We start from the raw sequence: 12,666 nt of genomic DNA on the forward strand, positions 1-12,666 counted from the left end.
AATGTTTAAAATCTATTCACTGTTTTTAAACAATAGCCTACACATAGGAGTGCCAACAGGTCTGTTGGGAAAAATATACATCTCTAATTGTAGCCAATATTGACTCACTGTGCCCATAAAGGAAACATGTTTAATTAATTGTTGAGAAGCTTGGGTAATAAGTATTATGAAACCTAACTGGTAATTATAGTAGTTGATTTCATAGAACTCCTAATGAAAAAAGTTATTTTGCAGAAGTGAAATAAAATATGTTTTAGCAATACTTTTATATTAGGTCAGTGTACGTGTGTATCCTGACTAGAAAAGGATAGACAATACTCTTCATGGTATAACTATTTATTTCTGTATCCCCCCTAACTCCTCTAATCAATTTTTCAGATTTTTGAAATTATCAAAATGTGTATATGTGTGTATGTATGTATTTAAATATGTATACCACAAACAAGAGTGGCTTACATGAACTTTTGCAAAATCAAATGGTATGTTCTAACTTGTAAATTTGGGGAGATAGTGGAATTGGCTTTTCAAAGATCTCACTGCTAAAACACCATGAAAAGAAAAAAAAGTCATAAGCAGATGCAAAGAAAAAATAGTCCTGCTGAGATATATATATATATATATATATATATATATATATCTCAAAGTGACTAAATTAGGAAAGATGCCAGCAATCTGGGGGAAGGGAGTACCAACTATACATCTATACCTTTAAAGGATAGGCATTTGCTGACAAACTCATTAAATAACGAGACCAGACACAGAGAACTGGGTTATAAAATGGGCAACTTTATTAACATTCAACTTATTTATTTCTTGAGAACTGCAAGCCCAGGGGGAGAACCTTGTGTAAGAACAGTTGGCGGATGGTCTGCTCCAAGACCAATTCCCCAGCTTCCAAAAAGGGCGAAAACACCTGAGCCCCGAGGGCAATCCATAATTTGGGTTGCCCCTGGCCGGCCCTCATCCGGAAGGCCAACCCAAGACTTCCCCACTTAACTCTCAAGACTTAAGTGAGGGTTTGAATCTCAAGCCCGCCCCAAGGCAAGTCTCTTTCCCTTCGTGTTTAGCCTCAAGACGTAAACCTCTGTTCCAGAGACCCACCTTCACCCTTTAGGAGGGTGTCGAGGTGCTCACCGAACCGACTATCTCTCCTCGCCTATGCATGAAGCCTATTTACGGCCACACCCTAAGCCAATCATCCAATTCCCCATCCAACAGTGTAGGGTAGGCAAAAAACCCTTGGTAAAACAAGGGCAAAAATTCCTACCCGGCTATGAAGCAACCAGAATGAATCTTACACTGTTGTCGAGGTGGGAGGGTGGGCCAGCTCTTCAGAACTGACAGGGAGGCCAGAGCGGGAGAGCCTTCCCCTTCCCTGTCTAACGGTCGCACAAAGCATGCCATTTTTGTTTAAATATCCTGGTCTCTCCAATGAGAGGCCAGCAAAACCTTCTCTCTGGGCCAATGGGCTCCGAGAAGCATTATGGTAAGCGATCAACTTGCAACTGATTACATACTATCAGTCCATACAGTATAAGACAAAAACAAGCTCAGATATTTTAAGCATGGCGATCACTGCCTGCACAGGAATTATGCTCTGAAGCACCCACTCACAATGTTTCCTATAAGTATCTATTTTATGAAGTCTAATAAATGTTCCATACCATGACGCTATAAATTTCATTAAAATTGCCACACCATGAGGTCCTCCTTCAACCCTTTCATACATCTTATGGTATAGTGCTGTTGTCTCATTCCCCTTATGGCATTACATAGATGCCACATGAAGGCCCAGCCAACTGCCACTAGGTTTAGGTGGCCAATAAGCTCCACTGGCTGATGTGCTGGGTCCTGATCTGCAGCCAGTCTACTGACAGGACTGGAACAGTCATTTCCACAAACTGTTCAGACTAGAGATGTTTCCACAATGGGGAGCCATGGAATGATAGTCCAGAGATGGAGAGGAATGATGTCAATGCTGTTTGAGAGGCATGTGGGATCACCCCCTTGCATACTGATAATGTACCTTCATGGGAATGACTTGGGCCTTGTTAAGGGCAAAGCCCAAATCTGTCAGTCCTGTCACAATTTCTGAATCAAAATGGACACATGGCCCAGAGTGTCTATTATTTGATCAGCCATTTTGCTGGTATTTTCAGAGAATGTTGGCAGAGAAGAGAGCTGTATACACACACACACACACACACACACACACTGTGTGACCCTGGGTAGGGAGGAATTTCATGTTGATCTGTGTATTATTCTGTTGTTGATGGTCAGGTCTCAGGATGGGAAGATATGCAAAGAGGATTAGTGTCTGCTAATTAGTGATCATTATCTGCTGGGAAAGTCCCTGACCCTAAGTGGCTTCTCATTTGTATTTGCTGAGTCCTCATTTTACTGTTTTTCAGTAACATGGCCACATAGCCCAAAACCCCCAAAACGAACTATGGATGCCAGCCATGAAAGCCTTCGAATTCACATTAAAATTAATTTGACTGAAATTTCTGAACATTTCTAACTTCCTATACAATATATTCCTGTATGCAACAAACCAGACATTTAATACATTTAAAGAGCTAAAATATAAAATAAAAATAATACATATATTATATATAAAATACATATAACATTTAAAAGGCTAAAATGATATATCTACCATACATTGTTATAATATTATATATTCTTATTTTGAAGTCAGAGTCTACATTTCTACTGACTCTGGCTCCACTCATTTTGCTTCCAACTCCACTCTGAAAGCATATCTTGAATTCCACAGCCCTGATAAAATGTTCAGCTGTTTGTACAAGTTACAGAATCGTAAAGCTTCAACAGGATTCTGGCCAACAGGTTAGATCTTATTCCTATATATTAACAGCAATTTGAATACCAAGAGAATTATTTTAGATGTTCTGACAAGCAGAAATTAGACAACAGGAAGTGTATTTCAATTCTTCTTACTAGGATTCTGTGTATCATTTCATTGCAGGAAAGGATGACAAGAATGGTGACGAAAGGAAAAAAATGCTTATATGAAAATTTCTAACAATGCATAGAATGTTGGAAAACAGAAACTATATGTCACCGTATATTCAATATTTATTTTCTTTTGCTATTACAATGGTTGAAAAGATACCTGTCACTTTATGCAGTCCACTGGGTAATTATAATTTCTGGTCCATTCCATTAGCTGACAAATAGAGTAAATAGTTACAGAAATGTTTATACAGTGGGCTGTTAGTATCTGCTTGGGTTTGGTTCCAGGACTCCCTGTGGATATGAAACACTGTAGATGCTCAAGTCCCATTAAATACAACAGCATAGTAAAATGGTGTCCCTTATATAAAATCAAAGTTTGCATACACACACACACACGGTTCCTGGATAAAGAGAAAGAATCTGTGGATATGCAGATCCAACTATACATGTTTTCTTTAAATAAGTCTATAGATTGACTAAATGAAAATAGATCAATTATTTGTTATGCAAAATGGGATGGGGGCTTAAACGTAGAGAAAAAGATTATTTCACTTTTAATTATAATGTCCGTTCAGAGATTTTACCATCATATTTATCAACTATATAGACTAGAACTCTTGGCTTGTTGAATCTAAATTTGTTCTTTTTCCAATGTTTGGTATTCATCTTTTATGCCACTTTTTCCCAACGTCCTAATTAAATACTCTACTAAAGGCAATCATTCCATTGGAGAAATAAATATTATTTAATTGTCAAATATGTTGTGTGTATATGTTTATGAACATTTGCATTACATCTCCATAAAAATAACACATACATTAAAGTACAATTATAAGCACCCTCACAGTGGATTTATGAAATATTGAGGCCTAGAGTGTTTTGCCAGATGCAACTAGATGTGTGTGTTTGACTGAAACTCTAGAACCTGAGAGAATTAATAGTCAGCGCGTTCAGATATTTTCCCATCACACTCATATTGTTGCAGCGAGATCATACAATAAAGCCAGCCTGGTGCCAAGAATGAAATATACCTCTCAGATGTCTCTTCTCTCTATATAAGCAATCTGTCACTGAGCAAGGTCAAAGGATACACCCTTTGTGCAACTGGACTACATCACTTCAGTTTCCCCTAGATTTTCAGCCATCTGGATTACTTCCTTCATGCCAGCTGTCCAGTGTACACACTTGCCTTTGAACTTGGCTGTCTGACACACTGATTTTCAAAGAAAATATCTTGTGAGTACGACTAGAAACACAGAGCCAAATCTGAACAATTCTCCATCCATTGCAATATCCCTTCTTCAGAATTCCATTCACCAAATGCTATTATAAGCATAAGAGAAGAAACCAATGAGTCACTTATTTTCTTCTCACCCAGACTGCAGTCATGCATTCCACTGCCTTCCCATATCTGTTCTACAGGGTTGAGGGAATATCTGGGTTTTTAAAAACTGAGATTATGCATAGACTGCACATGAAACCAGTAAAAAAATTATGTTTCCCTTTCATCTGCTCTAGTAGAAGCCTTTCTTGATTGGCTTCCCTTCTCTGAATGGGATGAATGGTTCTGTTTGTGAAACAGAACTCAGGATCCCATCCAATGTTAGTAATTTGGTAGGCAGAGGAATTCACAGTTTAGCCAAATATCCAATGACTTATGCAATTAAGAAACATTACAGTAAATGCAAATGTAGTTACTGATTAATGGTTTCGTAGACAGATGGTCCCACTATGTAGATGATGATGATGAAACTGATGATGATTTCTATCCTTCTTTTTCCTGTTCAGGACTCAAAGTGGCTTACAACAGAGGATTACACTGGAACCTCACCTTACACAGGGGATCCGTTCTGGTGAATTCCGCCTATGCTTGAGCCCCATTCAAGTGAATAGGGCTCGTTGTGTGTGGCAGTGCGGCACATGGGATGCGCCGCCCTTTGTGCCCTGTGCGCTCCCACACAGCTTGAGCCCATAAGCTCAAAGCCATGTATAACGTGGGTGCACTGTATATTCAAAGGCATAGTCGTATTAGTCTGTAAAATCAGTATACAAAGATATCTAGTAGAACCTTTGAGAGATGTAAAGCTGAAAGATATAAGCTGGTAGCATGAGCTTTTGTAGACCTGCATGCATCTAAAAAGAAGCTTAAGTCTATGAAAACTTATGCTACTAGCTTTTATAAAGCTGAAAGATAAAAGTTGGTAGCATGAGTTTTTGTAGACTTACAAGCATCTAAGGAAGAAGTTCAAGTCTGCAAAAGCTCATACTACCAACTTGTTCCTTTCAGTTACTCTCAAAGGTGCTACATCACTATCCAACATCTGTATCAATGACTTGGATGAAAGAATGGAGCGTGCTTATCAAATTTGTAGATAACACCAAATTAGGAGGAGTTACCAATACGCCAGAGGAAAGGATCAAAATTCAAAATGATCTTGATAGAAATCTGGGCCAAAACTAAAAAAATAAGGAAGAAATGTAAGGTATTGCACTTAGGCAGACATGCATAGATAGAGGACCCTATCACATGAAATTAAAGGAGCATCTTAACTTTCCCAAATTAATTGCTAATTTGGGAGGCAACCAGTTCCTATCACACATAAATCACTGCCAAATTACCACCCGGGTCCATCCCGGATGCAGCCAGGGTCATCTAAGCTGCCATTGCGGCCATTTTTAGAAGTTGGAAGCTTCCAACCTCTAAAAATGGATGTGGAATTGGTTTAGATGACCCTGGCTGCATCCAGGATGGACCGAGGCAACAATTTGGTGGTGTTTTATGTGTGATAGGAAGTGGCTGCCTCCCAAATTAACAGTGAATTTGGGAAAGGTAAGCCACTCCTTTAAACCCATGCGATAGGGTCCATAGGATGGGGGATGCATGTGAAAGGGATCTAGTAGTCCTAGTATACCACAAGTTGGGGTCAACGGTGTGATGTGGCAACTAACAAAGCCCATGCAATTCTAGGCTGCATCAATAGAAGTATAGTGTCTAGATCAAGGGAATTAATATTTCTGTTCTATTCTGCTTTGGTCAGGCCTCACCTGGAATACTGTGTCCAGTTCTGGACACTACAATTAAAAAAGGATATTGACCAGCTAGACCGTGTTCAGAGCATAGTGACCAAAATGGTGAAAACTCTGAAAACTATGCCTTATGAAGAGAAACTTAAGGATCTGGGTGTTTTTAGCCTGGTAAAGAGAAGTTTAAGAGATGGTATTACAGTCCTGTTGAAATATTTGAAAGGGTGTCATATTAAGGATGGAACAAGACTGTTTTCTGCTGCTCCAGAGAATAGGATCTGGAACAATGGATGAAAGCTACAGGAAAAGAGATTCTACCTCAATATTAGGAGGAACTTCCTGACAGTAAGAGCTGTTTGATAGTGGAACACAGTCCCTTGGAGTCTCCTTCTTTGGAGGTCTTTAAACAAAGGCTGGATGGCCATCTGTCAGGACTACTTTGTTTGTGATTTCTTGAATGGAAGGGGGTTGGACTGGGTGGCCCTAGTGGTTTCTTCCAGCTCTATGATTCTATGATTCTATCTCTTTGCAGATAGTCCGGGGTCCAATGGCATTTTCTCCTCTTGGCAACATTAGAATTATATCACTTAATCATGGCCAAGTATTATTTAGATTTTGTGTAAGACATATATATGTTGCTATTTCAAGAAATAACCAAGTCATTATCCAGAGATTCAGCTTAATTTTCAATGGGTGCCAGTATGGTATAGTGGTTTGAGTGTTGGACTAGGCCTCTGGGAAGCCAGGGTTCAAATCTCATTTCAGTCAGAGCTTTTTTTGGTAACCCCTTCTCACCTTCAAAGGGAGGCAATGGTAAACCCCCTCTGAATAAATCTTGCCAAAAAAACACCATGATAGTTTTGAATTGGGGTCAGCACAAGTCAGAATAACTTGAAGGCACACAATGAAAACCAAAACAAATAAAGCAGGGCAAAATGCAGCCCTTCAGAAAGCTCTCATCAGTTCTACCAAGCATAGTAATGAAGTCCAGCATCTGGAGACATACAGACTGCCCACACCTGGTTATAATGCCAAACTGAAAAGATGTAGTATCACTGCTGGTGTATTTTTTTTAAAAAATCTTCCATTTTGTTTCAGCCACATTTTTTTGTATAGCTCAGTTCCTAGGCTCCCTGCGTCTCATTCTATGTAGTTTTTTTTTTTTTGGGGGGGGGGGCATCTCGATTCTTGATTCAGTCATTTCACAGAACATCTATCATTTTATTTCCATGGATTAAAGGATTTCTAACACATCACATCTAACACTACTTCTGAAGCCAAGTCTATGCAAATTTCCTTCCTACCATCACAGTGAATGAATTTTGAAAGAGTATCTTCAATGACAGGATTTTCTGAAAATATAAGTATCTTTTGCTTTTACTGGCATATGCTCCTTTTGTCCATTCTTTAAGAGAAATTGCTAGCAGTCTTCTGAATTGTGCCTCCCCCCCACAGCTGTTCATTTTAAAATAGTAAAGCTCATTTTAAAATAATAAAGCTATATTCTACTGGACCTAGATTAAAGGACTCTGGGGAAAAGGCATTTAAAAAGAATTGCAAAATATTCAAAATGCAAAAGCGGTTTAGATACATTATTGAATCTCATTTTAGAATTTGAGTACTAAAAATGTGGCCATACTCTAATGAGAAACTGCTAACCATATATTAAGATTTAGACTTTCATGATGATTACAATAGGTATGGAAATAATACTATAATTATTAGGATCTACTTTTTTAAAAAATGGGGTCTTTGAAATGTGGGAGATTTGATCAAGAATAATAATAAAGAAGTGAGACTTGTTAAGTGTCACAAAAAGACAATTGGCTAGAATACATTCCCTGACTAGCACAGCTGAAGATGCTGCAGGAAAGGTAGATATTTTATGGCCTCCATGTATTGAGGCCAGAATGCAGCGCACTTGGTGCTTGCTACCTAGCCAGTATCATGACTGGGGTGAAGGCAGAAGTTTTATAAGTGTTGTCTGCTCTTTCATGTGTTCTTTTTCAATTCAGTTTGACATGATTTCAAGGCTTTGTTCAATCAGCTATAACATTTGTTACTCACTTTGTTTGCTCTTGGGTTGTGGTGGGCTCCTATGTTTCTTTGCTTGTTTGCACTAGTGGTATTAAGCAGGTTTAGGGCACTTCAGTGTTTGCTGGGCAGTTTCCCCCTCTCCCCACCTGTTGCCGTAACACAGTTAACTAGAATGGTTAGTTAGAATGGTTGGTTAGTTTCTTGGGGCCTAGCACCAAGACTGACATAATTGGCTGGCACTGACATCATACTCAGTCCTTCACAATCATGTACCCTTCTTGGATGGAGGTGTTAGCCTCCAGCCTCTGAGTAATCTGGGAGCTGTAGTTTTCAGGAGTCTCATCAGGCTGGCAAGGGGAACAGGCTAGCTTAATTCCTGCTTTACCCAACCAGGGACTCTACAGGAGAAAGATATTCATCTTCTCCCACAGCAGACAGAAACCTACAGTAAGACCTCATCTTTGCACACAGAGGTGAGATAGTTGAGGATTTACTTTCCTAGCATGCGGCATAATAATAAAAAATATCCTTGCTGAATTATGTAAAATATTTTACTCAATTTCAAAGCATACTGTCAATATGCCACCTGGATGCTCAGTGCATGTGTTACTCAAATTGTCTTATCATTATGTCATATAGCTGCAGCTAGGTAATTTGTGAGATACTGGTGCAGCCATTTATAAATGATCCATCTGAAAGCATTTATGCTCAGTTATGCTCAGACCCTAAAATCAACTCTTATGCAAAACACACACACACACACACACACACACACACAGAGGCAGACAGACAGGCAGGCATTAATTGAACATCTTAAAATGCTCAGCAGTAAAGAACAGAACGAGGCACAGGACTACTCTCTTGAGCAGTTACATGTGTGAACTCTCTTGTTAGAAGAATGTTTTTGTGCTACTGTGACTCAGCTTGGCAGTGTTAACAGATCAAGAGGATCCCTCCCTGGGTTCAGAACAATTTTCAGTGCAGAAGGAGGGGCCACCTCAGGGAATTCTTTTCTCTCTTTCTTGGGGAAATGATCAAGGCTACATTCCCAACACACAATAGCAATAGAAATAGCAAGTACATTCGCTTATCAGTGAACTAAGCACTCCCTAAGAGCATGGAGCCCTGGTGGCACAGTGGTTAAATGCCTGTACTGCTGCAGCCATTCACTCAAAACCACAAGGCTGCGAGTTCAAGACCAGCAAAAGGGCCCAAGCTCGACTCAGGCTTGCATCCTTCCGAGGTTGCTAAAATGAGTACCCAGACTGTTGGGGGCAAATTAGCTTACTTGCTAATTAGCTTACTTGCTGTTCATTGCTATGATCTTTGGAATAGCGGTATATAAATAAAACAAATTATTATTATTATTAAGAAGTTTATAATATGTAAGATAATTGCCCCCAACAAACTGGGTACTCATTTTAGTGACCTAAGAAAAGATACAAGGCTGAGTGGACCTTGGAGCCGCTGGGATCAAACTCACAACCTTGTGGCTTGCAGTACAGACATTTATCCACTGTGTCACCAAGGCTCCCTGATTCTTCACTCACACCAGAGCAAATGCCACCAACCCTTGGTGAGGGCAAGGGAAGAGCATTCCCCTGCCCAGGAAAAAAATGTCTCTTGATAGAATCACAGTACAAGAAGCTTGTGCATAAGATGCTAGCCAGTTGGGGTCTTCAAACATTTCTCCAGTTGCACCATGGGTAACTCAGTCTTCAATCTAGGTGATGCCAAATATAAAATCAATTGTTTCATATGCCAAGGATGATAATGATACATGATCGAAGTACAGCAGAAGTAGAACATGCACATTCTACTTGCAGTTTTTAAAGAACTGAGTTATTGTACAAATGGAATTTACGGTGGGTTTTTTTAAGTGGAGGTGATGGGGAGACATGTAACCTCCTGATAATGCTAAACACACTAAGCAATGTTCAATCACACACACTCAAAAATACGACATAATAAATGGTTTCAAAACTTTATGACTAAAGGATATTAAAAGCCTGATCTGCAACATCCCTAACTATTGTTATAATGTGTGGGAGCCTAAGCTGGAACCCTTGCTTTAGCCCATCATTTTTGTTCTCGATTTATTTTCTCTAAAGCTGAAACTAGATTTATATATATGAAATATTAAAAAACTAACCATTTCAGCTTGCTTAAATGTATTGCTTTCATTTTAGAGGTCTTCATAATCCAGGCAATCTGCCAGTATATTGTTATACAAAATGTTCTAGGTGAATACTCAGTGCTGGGAAACATAAACAAACAAAAACAATTCTGAGAAGATATAGCCCAGTAGCTTCTACAAATAATAATAATAAGGAAGGGAAGACCAGCAGAAGACTCACAAAGACTAGGTTCCAAAGACATGATGATTTAATATTACAGTGCCATTCCTAATGAGAAATGGCCTCTGAATCCATTTCCAAGTGTCTATGTTATATTTAAAGGCTTTCATGACTTTGAACCCAGGCATTTCTCTATATGAACTTGCCCAAAGGTAAATATCCTCCATTGTGGTGTTCTCTACAATATTCCTGCCATCAAAGCAATAAGGGAGAGAGCTATGTTTTAATCATCAAAATAATGTAATACCATCCTCAAAGAGGCTTGGTTGACACTTGTTTTACTATCTTTTACACACCAGGTTAAAATGTCATTATCACATGGATTTTGATATCTCATATTTTAAAAGCTGGGTTGATAATAACAATACTAGTTTTTCCCAAGCTGGGTTGAATCCCCATTGTCTGCACTGTCTCCTCCCAAGACAGCCCAAACACCAAGCACTCTGAACTACGCTGCATCAAGCCACAGCACAATTATTTTTCCACCTCCCCCACAATGCATGTGCATGATCACATAAACACTGCAAATTACCTCCCTTGTCCTGCCCAGCCACTTTCCCACTGGATAGCCCATGTGATCGGTGGTGTGCCTGACCACATATTTGGATGTGCAATGCCCTGCTAGACCATTACAATGGTGTGCTCAGTGACACAATCATGGAGGCCCCCCATACATGCCTCCTTTCCCCCCTTCTCCCCATGCTCACCTATTGACTCTCTGGTTTGTGTATGTTGTAATTACATTCACTTAATTATTTGTGACCTAGCATATTTGTCATACTTTTGTGTTTTTGCTTTCTCAGATTCTCACACTTCTACCATGCTGTTTATATGCCTATGTGATGGTTTCCATTTTTTTTTTTTGTATTAAATCAGAGTATCTGAGCTTCTTTTTACTCTGGTTTTTAGCACAAGAGCTTTGTGCTAAAAAAAACCTATTATAAATATATTTATAGACCTCCTGCAAACAGACAAACCACCAAAATTTTAATTAATGTGGTGTGCAATGTTGACCTATTATAATAGTTGTCCATAACTGTTACTCAGGAAAAAAATAGTTAGTGTAGGACCATGAAATCTGTTTCTGTCAACTAATTTCTCTCCCTTGTACTTTCATATTCCCTCGGAAAGGTTATTTTGCAAAACTCATTACATTTGCAAAATGCAGAGATTTTATTCCAAGGCTATCCCTGATTTGGTAGCTATCCATGCCTTATAGAGCAGCCCTCTGTCCTTTCTGAAATCTAGTATATTAGGGGAAGAATACAAGATACAAAGTGAAATTAAAGGAAATACATTAGTGACAATGAATCCAATTTTGACTGTATGCAAGGGAGAGACTGTATACAAATGTTTTTTATCCCAGTGGTCATGTCCAGATCTGGCACAATTCATATAGATCATGATACCAGAAAAGCCAACAGAGCACAAAATTAAAATGAGTTCAGCCAATGAATGAAATTGACTAGAATAAATATACTAAAGTTTGCTTTTAGAGAATATTTATTCAGTGGACAATTGCCATTTATTGTTGTGCTAGAGAGAATGGGGAGAGACAGTGGGGAGAGAGAATCTCATTTACATAATGAATTGCATACTAGTACATCTCAAGGAAGAAATTTGTCACAATATGCAATGCTACTTCAAAGCAGAGAATACTGTTCATAGGGAGCTCCTTAATAGTGTTTATTTTAGATGGTAAGCATCTAGTGTCTATTAGAATAATAAGGGGGAAAAACCTCTTACTCATTGTCTATTCAGCAAAGAGAAGATTATCTATACCCTATTTGTTTCCAGATTGCCATTATCTGTACAACATTCCTATAAGACTTATATGTGCATGTGTGTCCTATATGAGATTGTAGATTTAACTGGAATCTTTTCTGGCCCAGGACAGAGAAAGGTTAAAACATCCTCTGACATGAAATCTGTCTCCATTTGTCAAGTCACCCTCCAGGGAAGATGACATAGCAAGTGATAGTAACTATATAATGTTGAACACTACCTGGATACAGAAAGGAATCAATCAGGCACTGAGCATGTGCATTTCTAGGGAAAGAGATTTGACCACTTCTAGGAAAAGGTATGACATAGAGATGACATCAGATGGTTACTGTCAGGTCAAACACTCTGTAATGTCTTCCCAACTGCTTTACTGATTTTTTCTTCAGCCAAGTACCCTGTAATGTTTGTCAGCTGGGCTATCCTGGAACTACAAAGCTAAGTGAATTTGGGCTCACCTGCTTGCTGCTTCAAAAGAACTTAGATT

The 12,666-nt window shown here is 38.9% G+C and overlaps 1 protein-coding gene across 3 annotated transcripts in view; it reads right to left on the bottom strand.

Moving 5' to 3' along the window:
- The window catches only part of LOC149317584 (CUB and sushi domain-containing protein 3), a 796,080-nt gene that overhangs the window by 240,693 nt on the left and 542,721 nt on the right, over positions 1-12,666 (bottom strand). The window lies entirely within an intron of this gene.

The sequence above is a fragment of the Sceloporus occidentalis genome, unplaced genomic scaffold (assembly GCF_023333645.1).
Source record: "Sceloporus occidentalis isolate IW3139 unplaced genomic scaffold, rSceOcc1.0.p SCAF_3, whole genome shotgun sequence".
Taxonomy (NCBI): Eukaryota; Metazoa; Chordata; class Lepidosauria; order Squamata; family Phrynosomatidae; genus Sceloporus; species Sceloporus occidentalis.